Genomic DNA, 13,391 nt, shown 5'->3' on the forward strand with positions numbered 1-13,391 from the left:
TAATTGGGAACACAATTTTTAGGGGCCTCTGTAGTTCTATAAAAATTGGTGTTTAATCTGTTATTCTTTTTTTTCTGAATGGCTTTGCTGTTAAAACCCTTTGTCAAGAGTCAGTGTCTTTAGTCAGTATCTGGAGTTCTATGCAGATGAAATGACAAGGATTAACGCGCATTTCTGTAGGTCAGTGATTTTTCAACCTTTTTCATCTCATGGCACAAAAACTAATTACTAAAATTTTGCGGCACACCAAAAATTTTTTTTTCTTATCTGACAAAAATACGTAATATTGATTCATTTTGTTGTGTTGGCTGTTGTCATTTTTTTAATTTGACAATTTAAGGGGAAAATATCAGTCCCCCTTGGCCTAACAGTCAGCGTTGCAGGTTTAAACATTCTTGTGGCACACTGGTTGAAAATCTTTGCTGTAGGTGGTAAAGTGTGAATAGTAAGATAATAGCAGCTAACATTTAATTTGGGCTGCTTTCCCATATATGATCTCATATGAAGATGGTAGGTACTTTTATTATTAATGTGTTTTTACACTTAAGATAAACTTAGGATAATAGAGTATTAGTTAAATGCTCAAATTTACTGATGAACAGTGGCATTGTTTGGGTCATTTATGATGAATCACATACCCTTCCCTGCTCACCTCCAAATCATTTGAGAGTATGATTTTATAATGGATTTATATATTGAAAAGGCAAGAAAGATTTACTACCACTGGCAGGGCAGAAATGTGGCAGAGTTACTTCACTGTAGGCAACTTTAAGACAATACATTTAGGGAAGTATGTACTGTCGGGTGGTATGGTTCATTTAAACAGATACTAGGAGAAGCAGGAGCAGGGCAGGAAAGACAAGTGGAGACAAAGTAATGACAGTAACAACTTTCTCTTTCTTCAGTCACCATTTTAACTTGCCTGCCACAGTTACAGCATTAACTAATTTGTTAGTGATACTTCTAAACTTGACCTGGAATCTGTTTTACATGATCTGGCGCTAATTGCCATCTGAGACGGGTCTCCCAGAACAAACAACCTTTACTTCAAAATCAAGCCATAGCCTTAATTACTAATGTCTTAAAATATCAGTATTCCTAGCTTTTTGACCTCTGCCTTGCACCATTGTTTTTAAATATTTATTGGGACTCTTTCAAAGTCTCTCCTACTTTTGAGTACCATTGCTTTCTGCAACCTTGGCAAGAGGAGCTGTGCTTCTCTGAATTCTTTATATCTTCCTTGTCTTTCACCTTCAATGATGTGTTCAATACCCAAACAGAGAGAAACTCCAGATTATTGCTGACTCCTCCCAAGGAAACTGAGTTTCTCTGTCCACAGGAGACATGGATTTCCTCTGGTGAGCAAGAGCACAGCTGATGTTGGAAGACCTTGGTACTTTCCCTGCCTACACTTTACTCAACAAAAGGGTTGCAGGAGTCAAATGACTTGGCAACCTTGTGGTAAATTTAAGCCATGTTATTATTATCATTTCTGGTCACCATCCAGTATATAAACCCCTCAAGCCATCTGATCTTTCCTGCAGTCTCACCCTTCCTGTCCTGATCTTTATATTCTACACTTTGAAACTCCTTGATCATTGTTAACAAGTTTTCTTCATATCTCCTTTAACCTGTGACCTTAATTGAAACCAAAACCTTCCTTATGTCAACTGTTCTCCCATTTAAGTGGGAAACTTTAATGTTAGGAAAGAGGTAATTACAAGAGTTTGTGTGTATTTATACCTGATTGATAAAAATTCTCAAAAAGAGTGGTTTGCTTTAGTGTTGCTTTTAGAAGCCATGAGTGTTCCTTTGATGTGTCCCTATGATCTTGAAGTCTATCAGGAGTTAGCATCTGACACTTGGCTGGATCTCCAAGTATCAGAGTTACCTGCAAAACTAAAAGCCTAGCATAAACCACTTGGTCAGGTCCAAGCTATTCTGTCAGTTGAGTTATCTTTCTCTGACCGGAGATGCTTCTAGCTGGCCTAATAATTACTTCAGTTTTAATATATATGTATACCTCAAATAGCCTAGTCTTCCACCACAACATGTTTTCTTTCTTTTGTGAAATTTTCTATATTTTTTTATTTAATTGGGTTCTTTCCACTTATTATCTGTTTCTCACTTTTATTTCTTGAAGTAAAGAGTTCAGTATGTTTGCTTCCTGCTGGGGAAAATACTACAATAAATATTTGTGTTATTTTGCAAAACTGAGTAATCAACAACTCTGATTATCAGAAAAAGTCAACAATAGGGACATAACAGAATATACTTAATAATAATCAATCTGTTTTTAACCTTAATTTATACTTTTTTTTGATGATTCAGAAGGCAATTGAAGTCCAGGCAGCATCTTCAGGGACAAATGTGCAGAAGTGCCAGCAAAGTTTTCAGGTTCATTGAGAAATATACTTTAAGTTTTAGTGTAAAAAAAGCGTGTGTCAATACAAAGTACCTTATAAGCAGAACTATATGTGCTGTTCCTCAGAATATTATAGAAATAATAGTCTTTAGGTGACTGTCTTGAAATCCAGAAGCTTCTCACAAAAAAATAATTCATTACTCCATTTTCTAGATTTCATTATGTTCTTTCAAAATATATTCATGTTTTTGCCTATTCCAGTAATATATTTTCCGATTTCCCCCCTACATGCCAACAAGATACAATGATGAAGTAGAAAGAACAAGGGATTGGAAGTCACAAACCTGGGATGTAATACTCTTACTAGCTTAAAGTTTTAAAATTAAAAGATAACTTTTAAAACGTTTTGAAATTAAGTTAAAAATACATTCTGAAAACATTTCCCAGTTTTATTTTCTAAATTCATAAAACAGAGGTAACTTTTTGGCACAGTGAATTCTTTTGAGAAGTAAAAGAGACAATTTTAGGTAAAGCATTTGGAATCATTCCTGGCACATACTGTACACTTGGGAAATGCTTTCTGTTAAACCACCAGTTTTTACCTTTAAAATCAGAAGCACATAGGTAAGGTTCTATCGTTTTCATATTTAGTGAACCCATTTTTGGAAACTCAAAATGGACTATCTCATCTCCCAAAGGTTATTTTTCCAGATGAAGCCGAATCCCCTTCATCTAGGTTTGTCGTTGATGTCGCTGGGTGTGGAGCGTCGGACAGCCAAAGGTGTGGCGAAGGGTTGCGGAGGAGGAGGACTCCGAGTGTCCAAGTGTCGCAGTCTGAAAGTTCTCTCTCCTATTGAAATGAAGCCAGCTTTTCTACATCTGCCTTCAATTTTCCTACTTGCTCCAGGACTGCATGGAACATGTCATCATTGTGGTCTGTGGACAAAGCTCTAATATTTTAAATAGACGCTGTTTCACATAAAGCCTCTCTTTTCCATTTCATCACTCCTCGTTCCTACAGTCTTTCCTGGTAACTATTTTTCCCAAACACTTATCATTCTGTTCGCTCTTCTTTGTTCATAGTATCCTAGTGTTCTTTGAGTAGAACACGCTCTTCTAGATATTGCAGAGTTATTAGATTTCTCTTTTCTGTAGATACTGTTTTCATTATACAGCTTAAGATTGCATTCACTTGGAAAAGACATTATCTTGTTGGCCATTGGGCTTGGCTTAAACTCAATGACAATATTTGAGTGTGTTTTTTTTTTAAAAAACTTGGAACAACTGACTGTTAAAACAGGTTTTCTCCTCATGTAATTGTGCTAATACATTTTAAATCTAATTCTAGGACATCATATATTTCTTTGTCAAATTTCGTCTTATTAGTTTCATCTCATTGCTCCAGTATATTGGAAATTGTAAATTATTGTTATGTAATGTATAAGTATTTGATCTCAGCATTAACGCAGCTGATAAAAATGAAAATCTTTTGATAACAAAGTAGATCAAGTCACAGTTTAATATACAAGTGCTTGACATGCTGAAAATCTTTGTTTAGGTTGGAAATGAACAATAATAAATACCATTTAGTATTGTTTTACTTCTCTCATAATTGGTAATTATTTTAAGTGGGTGATTTATTGAATGAATCTGGTGAGTCTTTAATCTTTCCATGGTGTAAATCATTAGGGCTGGAATGTTAGATTCATTTAAATCATGTGAGTATGTTCTTACTATTTCCACATCTTTCCTCAGCCTCAAAGTTTTTCTTTGAACACACACACATGTGCGCAAATATACATTCCTTAAAGAAAATGTAGAAACTACTTGTATTTAGAAAATTTAGAAAATGAACTCAAATCTTATCATTCAAAGATCAGACACAGTTGTATGACTATCTCCTGGTTCACTTTCAAATAATAGCTGCATGCCCTTTCTTTATTTCCACACACCCTTCTGTGGGCACATGTGTGCACACAGGCACACACTCACCTCTCTTATTTATATAAAACTGAGATCATAAAATGCATAATAATTTGTTAACTATTCTTATTCTTTTACCATTTTTCAAAGTAATAAAATAATGTAGAAGAATGTGAACTCCAATGGTTGCATGGTATTCCATAAAATGTATTTATAATAATTTATGTGACAAATTTCTAGATTGAGTATATATTAAATTTTGGCTACTATGTATATTCTCATGACAAGAATATTATCTTTAAATAAATCTCAGTACCCCTGGTAATTTCTTCTGGATAAATGCCAGGTAGAGATTGATTAAGCAGTCTTAAATTCATAGATTTCCATATTTATAAACCTTTTAACAAAAGTTACATTTTTATATTTTTATTTTTGATAATTTATGACATACAAAGATTGAAAAGTTGAAGAAATAATTACCCACAACCTAGAAAATCTTATTAATTTAATGTGTGCATATATTTTCTGTATTTTTAAATACATTTACTATTTAAATATATAATCAGAGTTACACTACTTATGTTATTTGTAGAAATTTTTAAAATTAAAAACAGGTCATGATCATTATTTTATATCATTTATTAGTTTTATCCCATTCAACTTCAATATCTATAGTATTTTTATATGGCTTTAGTTAAAAAATGATTTTTTATTATTGGTTATTCTTTTTTGTGTAGAGTGTGAAGAATATCTTTGATAATAATGTTTGTATATTAGCCACAATGATTTTCTTAGAATAAAATCTTTTTTTCTTTTTGTTTTTGTATTTTGTTCAAGTACAGTTGTTTCCATTTTCTCCCCTTCACTCCCCACCACCCCCACCATCCCCACCTTCCTCCCCTGAGCCCACCTCCCCTTGGTTTTGTCCATGTGTCTTTTATAGTTGACACGGAAAACCCTTCCTCACTTCCTCCCATTATCCCTTCCCACCTCCTCTCTGGTCACTGTCAGTTTGTTCTTAATTTCAATGTCTCTGGTTATATTTTGCTTGCTTGTTTATTTTGTTGATTAGGTTCCAGTTAAAGGTGAGATCATATGGTATTTGTCTTTCACCACCTGGCTTATTTCACTTAGCATAATCCTCTCCAGTTCTACCTATGCTGTTGCAAAAGGTTTGGGAGCTCCTTCTTTCTTTCTGCTGCATAGTATTTCATTGTGTAAATGTACCACGGTTTTTTCATCCATTCATTAACTGATGGGCACTTAGGTTGCTTCCAGCACTTGGCTATTATAAATTGTGGTGCTATGAACATTGGGCTAAAGAAAAATGGCATCAAAATGAATACAATAAAATCTTAAAGGTGAAACTATTTGTCAAGGAGTATACACAATTATAAAGCTTTTTAAAAAAATTATTTATTTATTTTATTGATTATGCCATTACAGTTGTTCTATTCCTCCCTTTCATTCCCCTCCTAGAAGCAGCAAGAGATAAAGGGACAGTCCACCTACAAAGGAGTTCCCATCAGACTGTCAGCGGATTTCTCAAAAGAGACCTTACAGGCAAGAAGGAGATGGAAAGAGGTATTCCAAGTCATGAAATCCAAAGACCTACAACCAAGATTACTCTATCCAGCAAAACTTTCATTTAGAATGGAAGGTCAGATAAAGTGCTTCTCAGATAAGATCAAATTCAAGGAGTTCATCATCACCAAGCATCACCAAGCATCAACAGCATTTTTAAGTTATTATATGAAATGTTAAAGGGACTTATCTAAGAAAAAGAAGATAAAAAATATGAACAGTAAAAGGACAGCAAACTCACAGTTATTAACAACCACACCTAAAATATAAAGCTTTTTTAATGGAGATTATTCAATTGTCCTTAAGAAAATGTGCCCAATTTTTCCCCCCTCAGTAATATAAAATCACACTTTCTCAGATTCTTAGCAACATCATTTATACATTTTTGACCTTGTTTTAAGTGGAAACTATGTTGTATTGCTCTTTATAGTTGTCATCTCTTTCTTCATTGCTAATAAAGTTTCATGTCTGGGGCTGTGTGTGCAGGTGGGGTACAGGGTGGAGAGATGATGATAAGAAAGTTTGTGTGTAAATTTTCTCTTCAATATTTATTATTTTCAATAGTTCTATCTATTTTTTATTGATTTAGCAAATATGTTTGCTATTAACCATATTAAGCATTTATATTTGAATAGCTAACAGCTATTTTTGCAACTTTTCTTCAGAAATGTTTTCATTCTCCAATACTGTAAAATATTCAACTATATTATTAATACTCTTATTTTTCTTAACATTGTGATATTTTATTCTGGAATATATTCTGTTTAAGTTGTGACAAATCTGACTTACTTAAAAAAAATTTAAAGCAATCATCCCAGCACTATTTAAATAGCTGTGATAATCTTTCCAATGATTTGAAGTAATTCAAGCTAACTATAATTTTAAATTAGATATATACAAGAACTATTTTTATCCCACTATAACAGTTTTACTATTCTCCACTTTTAATTTGTAAATTTTTGTTTACATTACATAGTCACATATGTGTGTATTATTTATGGTGAGTCTTTATATAATTTGGCTTTTAGACTCCAACAGAAAATTACGTTTTTATCACATATATTTTATTTTAAGGAAAATCTTTGGATTCAGTTTTGCAATTATTTTCATAATTTTTTATGCCAAGCCTCTAGTAGGTTCAAAGCTTGCCGCAGTTTTGATGTCCTTCCTTTTCCAGCCATTTGAAATACAGTTTGAATGTTCTTTCTTTCCGGTAGGAACATGTAAGCAATATGTTTCTGAAGTCTTTTATGTTTGTGAATGGCTCTCTTTTATTTTATTCATTAAAGACAACATGGATTGTGTTAAAATCTTGAATGCCAACTTTTATTCCCTCTGAGTCTATATGATGATGTATACTTTCTCTGCTTCTATAAGGATTTTTCTTAGACTCCTATTGTTCTACTTTTCTCATTTTTGATGTTTTTATATTAGAGATGAAAGGCAGTAGTTGTTAGGGAATGAAAATTAATAAGACTTTGATAATTTGGGAAACATAATTGACCTTTATATACAGGGCATGAATACAAATTCTAAGAAATATTTTTGTGCTTTGTACTTGCTAAAGATGTGTTCTAATTTTAACACTGATTATATTATCCATATTTACCTTGACAATAAATACCGAAGATATAAAATAATGAACTGTAAGCATTATAAGTGTTAAAATTATAAAAATTGTGGGCCAGTACACACTCAACATACTTCAACAACAGCATTTAATTTTAAGATATCATTTTTTAAGTTATTTCTTTGCATTGTGTAGGTATACTAATTAATTACCCAACATTTTTGGAAGTAGAGAGTTAACTTCATATTATGAATGAGAAAGGCTTCTTTGTTAGATACTAAAATCTTTCAGTTGGTGCCAAACCCCACATAATTGTTTTGACATTTGGCTTACTCCTTACAGTCTTTTGATGATTATTTGTTGAGATCTCTCAGCTTTAGTTTACCAGGCTCTCTCCCAATGTAATCCAATTAATTTTTTTCACCCTATTTGAAAAGACTTTATGCCAATAAAAACATTTTAAAGCCAAGTTGAAGACACACAGAGGAAAAATGGAAGTTTGTGTTTGTTCTGCCAAATCACTCATTGCAGAGTACCTAAGTTATATATAAACAGCACCTATGTCAGTTATGCTAGCATGCAAGAACTGAGCTTCTGAAAATAAAAAAGACCTCCAGAAACTGACTTGTATTTCTCATTTAATTCAGTTTACAGAGTTGGTGTTTGATGGGAATTAGACATTGGGTGTGTTTGATATCATATGACTCCAACGCCCAGTGGCTTAAAGCAAAAAGCATTCATTTAGGTCATAGATCTGGGGGTTACCTGGCAGGCTCCTCTGGTCCTGACAAGGCTTTCTCACATGTCTGGTTTGGATTGAGTTTGGGGTAATTCTGCATGGCCTTGACTAGATATCTCATCTCCTCTATGTGTCTTATCTTCTAGTTAAGCATGGTCTTGGCATGTCCTTCTCCTGGATGACAGACAGCAAGAGAGCAAGGCCAACTGTTCAAGTGATTTTGAAGTCTGTGTTTATCTGAGGAAGTCAAATGGTTGACCCAGAGTCAGAATGGGGGGCCCTTTAAGGCCACATAACAAAGAGTATGGATAAGGGAAAGGTGAAGAACTTCCCTGCAGTGATTGTGATTGTTCTGTGATAGTAGCCACCACAGCAGAACATGTATCTATGCTGCACTGCTTCCAAAGGGCAGAGCTACTTCAAAGCTGTAAAAATCACACGGGAAGTGCAAAGTTAAAGCTGTAATATCTTATGGTACCATGTCCTATAAACATTGGCCTCAAATATTCAAAGTGCATATTGTTGACTAATAGTAGGAAAGATTTCATTTGAGAACATAATTCTGATGTTAAGCCCTAGTGCAACTTTAACAACAATGCAGTTCAGATTTTCCTAGATTTATCTCTTAGGAAGAATAAAGAAAGCACAATTAAATGTTGAATTATGGCTCTCAAGCAACTGATTTGTGAAGGATAATGATCTCACCTGGAAGATAAAAGTTTTTATGTGATTAAGTTTTTTAGTTTGTGAAGCATTATCAAGCACTGGAGAATAATATGTAAAGATCTTCCCTCACTTCCTTGGGTTAATTAAGAGGAATATCTCTAAGGAGTGTTCATGTACAAATCTTCCACAAATTCCTCACTCTGGTATTTCAAGTTAACAAGGTCTGACTCACAGATGCTGGGTTTTGTTCTGGATCATATAGTTTATTTTCAAGATGTAGTTTGAATTGTTCTTGTTAGGTTCCATTTCCAAGCAAATACTCACTGCTCAGCAATTAGCACTCAAAAATTGCACTACATAATTGTAAACATTTTTTATTACTCTATTTTATTCCATCTCACAAAAGTCCAATTGTTTAAAAAATCCATTTACAATGATTTGCAATTATTTGGACTTTTTCATGCTTCTCCTAATTTTACAGTCTTATGATAATACTCTTTCATGAAATCTAAATTGATTCAATTCAATCTGGTAATCTTACTATAAATGAAGGCATTCTAATATATCGAATTAAAAATAATGATAGAGAAATGTATTGGGCATGTATGATGACTTGGGTGTATATCTGTCTACCTTTCATCTGCCTATATCTATGTTCAATGTATAATTTTGTTCTTTCAGCAATTCTAAACAATAACATTATAATTGTCAGCAATTTGAAGCTCAGAGCAAATAAGTTTCTAACAGATCACTTCTTGTAGGTGAATGGAAAGAAATTATACTTCTCTGGGAACCCCTCTTTTACACTGTGGTCTGGAAATTGCCTCCAGGTGGAAGAGCAGGAAGACTGCAAAACTCATCTCCTTTGTTATCCTCCTCTCAGGTATAACAGCCTTGCACAACCTCTAGTCCCATGTCTGAAAGCAACTGTTTTATATATTCTTTCCAGTTTTCTATTTGTTTATGACAAGAAAAATAAACCTAACACCAGTTACTCAGGCATGACAGAAGCAGATTTTTTTAAGATTCTAGTTTCTAGCTATCCAACTCTTCCAAGTAGAAGAAAGTGTTTGAAAAGGCAAATTCACAGTGTCTACCATCCCTATGCAATCTGATTTTGTCTTTGAAACTGTCTTTTGAATCTCCATTGTCTAAACGCTCCATAGCCTTTGGGACAGTCTTGCCATCTATCCAGGCTAATGGAATTGCAGGTGAGATCATATAGGTAGGAAATTGGGGGACACGCATTTTTTATCTGCCTATTTAAATGCTTTCATAGTACAGCAGTTTAAATTTTTGCTCTTTCTTATCTCTTTAGTTTTGAATTTCAGATTATCAAACTATGTACTACCTCTCAGCAATCTTTCTAGAATGTGAGGGAGTCCTGTTAGTCTATCAATTTTTATATTCTTTCAATCTCTAGGAATTTTGTGACATATATACAAACCCTTTTAAGGCTCAGTTGGTTGAATTCTCTCTGTTGAGAGCTCCAGGTATGTTTGTGTTGGCTTATCTCTGTCTTGGGTTAATATTTATTATTTTTCCTCAAATTGTCTTGATTGCATAAACTTTTTGCCTGAATTCACTCTGATTTTGTTATTCTATGTCATTTTAATTTTAAAGCATATCTGCTCTATACTTTGTTAATTTTATATTTTACTTCTGTAGTAGTATTATTTTGACCTCCAATTTTGTGGCTCCATAATCTCTTTATCTTATTCTGTTTTTTTTATCATCTTGTGTTTGAATTATTATGTATTAACTCTTTGTTCTCCTTCATTTCTTCTGTAGTGCTAAACTTGAATAGAAATATTTCCTTTGTGTTTGGCTAACAGTTTTTTCAAACTGTTTTGTTTTTTATGTGTTATATTTCTTTTTTGGAAGGGTTATTTAGGATTTTTTGCGTGCTCATGAGACCATTCCTCAAATCTTATCAGATTTACAGGGTTCATTTCTCCTAGTATATTGTGGATGATTTCTCCTTGACTTCCTTTTCACCTCTGACTCTGGCATGGTAGCTGAGCTCCATTTTTGGTCTCAGGTATTATGTTCTGTTAACTTTTCCATTGCTTATTAATGAGGCATCATCTGAGGCTTAGTGCAGTCTTTGTTGGAGAGAAAAGCCTCTTCTGAGAATTTTGCTACTCCTGCAGGAATGTTATCTTCACCTGATAGAGACCAGGAGTTACCTTTCCAGAAGTGGTGATAGGAGTTTAGAGAAAAAGAATATATGTACCCTGAAATGTTTGATAATTTTTTAAGTTGGGAAAAATCCCTGGACTCTATGTGTTGCTCAGTAAAAGCCATCTCCAATTATTCACTCCATCCCCAGTTCACAATGCCTCTTCATTCAAAAATTGTTTTAAATCAGAAGGAATATAAAGGAAAGAATAAACAAATGGGGTCTCATCAAAATTAAAAGCTTCTGCACAGCTAAAGAAAACAGTATTAAATTAGCAAGACAACCAACTGTAGGGGAAAATATATTTGCCAATGATACCATAGACAAAAGTTTAATCTCCAAAATATACAAAGAACTTACTAAACATCACTCTAAGAAGATAAATAACCCAATTAAAAGATGGGCAAAGGACTTGAACAGACACTTCTCCAAGGAGGACATACAAAGGATCCAGAGACACATGAAAAGATGCTCAATATCGCTAGCCATCAGAGAGATGCAAATTAAAACCACAATGAGATACCACTTTACACTGGTCAGGATGGCTATCATAAATGAAGCAACAAACAACAAATGTTGGAGAGGTTGTGGGGAAAAGGGGTCCCTAGTTCACTGTTGGTGGGATTGCAGACTGGTACAACCATTATGGAAAACAGTATGGAATTTTCTCAGAAAAATTAAAATCAACCTGCCTTTTGACCCAGCAATTCCACTGCTAGGATTATATCCTAAGAATCCTAAAACATCAATTTCCAAGAACCTATGCACCACAATGTTCATAGCAGCACAATTTACAATAGCCAAGAGTTGGAAGCAACCTAGGTGCCCATCAGTAAATGAATGGATCCAAAAATTGTGGTACATATACACAATGGAATTCTATGCAGCAGAGAGAAAGAAGGAACTACTACCCTTTGCAACAACATGTATGGAACTGGAAAGCGTTATGCTGAATGAAATAGGCCAGGTGTTAAAAGACAAATACCATCTGATCTCACCTTTAACAGGAAGCTAAACAACAACAAAAAAAAACAAGCATGCAGAATAAAAACAAAAGACACTGAAATAGAGAATAGGGGGACAGTAACCAGAGGGGAGAGGGGAGGGAATTTAAGGGGGGAAAGGGGAGGGATTTGGAGGAACAAGTATGAAGGACACAAGGACAAGAACTAATGGGGGGTAGAAATGGGAGGGAGGTGGGGAGCACCGGGTGGGATGGGCTGGGATGGGAGAAATAGACAGAAAGCTGTACTTGAAAAATAATTAAATAAAATTAAAAAATCAATTTGGTGCCATCTGTGAGAACTATCAATATTTAAGCAACTCCCAGTACCATTTACATAAGACAGGGTTATGTTTAAGGTCACACTGCATTGTACCCTTTTTTTACTTGCTTATGGATTAATGAATTGTTTACTTCTTTTATTTCATTTCATTTCATATTTATATTTCACAAGATACTCAGAGAGGGAAAAGTCTCTTATTTTTACATAGAAGTCTGGTGCTGATTTTTAATTGAGGGTTAGGTTGGATTCTATGGTTACAAAATGCCTACTTTTCTTGAAGTGAAATGTTTCCCATTGTAATTTAATTAGACTTGTGTTGCCTTTAATGCCAAAGAGTTTAATGTAACAGCTCCTCTCTGCCTGAGTTTTTTGGTGTAAATTTCCATTCCCAACTCTTTTAACATGATTTCACAACTCTGCTATTTCATTTCAGTGTTAGTGGTTTAATGCACTTAGGCATTTCATGGTAAGCCAGATAAAATTTTGTTTAAAATTAGAAGAAACATAATATAAAAATAAAACTACTTTCTTGGGTTCAAGACAATATATTGTACATTTTTTTCCAGGATTTTTATGGGTTTAAGTCTAACATTTAAGTCTTTAATCCATTTTGAGTTTATTCTTGTGTATGGTGTATGAAGGTTGTCTGAGTTTTATTTTTGCATGTCTGTCCAATAGTTCCAAAACCATTTATTCAATAAACTATCTTTACCCCACTGTAGTTTTTGCCTCCTTCATCAAATATTAATTGACTGTGAAGGAGTAGGTTTATTTCTGGGTTCTCTATTCTGTTCTATTAATCTCTATGTCTGTTTCTATGTTAGTCCTACGTTGTTTGATTACTATGACTTAGTAGTAGTTTGTCATCAAGTAGCATGATTCCTCGGCTTTGTTCTTTCTCAAGCTTGCTGTGGCTATTTGAGGTCTTTCATTGTTCTATATAATTTTTTTTTAATTTTTGAAATATTTATTTTAATTCTGTGAAATATGCCTTTGGTATCTTGATAGAAATTGTATTGAATCTTTGGATTGTTTTAGGTAGTATGGATATTTTAATGATGTTAATTCTTTCTGCT

Source organism: Artibeus jamaicensis, unplaced genomic scaffold, assembly GCF_021234435.1.
Source record: "Artibeus jamaicensis isolate MK-2021 breed Jamaican fruit bat unplaced genomic scaffold, CSHL_Jam_final scaffold_3307, whole genome shotgun sequence".
NCBI classification, from domain to species: Eukaryota; Metazoa; Chordata; class Mammalia; order Chiroptera; family Phyllostomidae; genus Artibeus; species Artibeus jamaicensis.